Raw genomic sequence first — 371 nt, forward strand, 5'->3', positions numbered from 1 at the left:
GCTGAACTTTTATAATGATAAGAAATGTTTGCAGGAATCAAATTTATATTTTACTAGTGGATGCAGTCGCGTACAAGCAATATACGTGATCTGACGTATGTATGTGTATTTATGTTAAGGCTGCGATCAAAGAACATCTAAAATTTTGCGCAGATGATTGCTACTTCTGAAGCAGCATTTGTGTTAAAGCCATATACCTTATTTTTTCAGTAAATTACCACACTTTTCTCTGTACGTGAGATAATCGAGCCTCCTATTCACAATATACAGTACCTGTGTATAACTCATAACTCCAGACCTTTCTTTCCCTGATAGTTCAGAGCCACCGTTTTTGACAGTTTTTATAACTTACTCCCTCCGTTGTTTATATA

The sequence above is a fragment of the Penaeus monodon genome, chromosome 33, assembly GCF_015228065.2.
Source record: "Penaeus monodon isolate SGIC_2016 chromosome 33, NSTDA_Pmon_1, whole genome shotgun sequence".
Lineage (NCBI taxonomy): Eukaryota > Metazoa > Arthropoda > Malacostraca > Decapoda > Penaeidae > Penaeus > Penaeus monodon.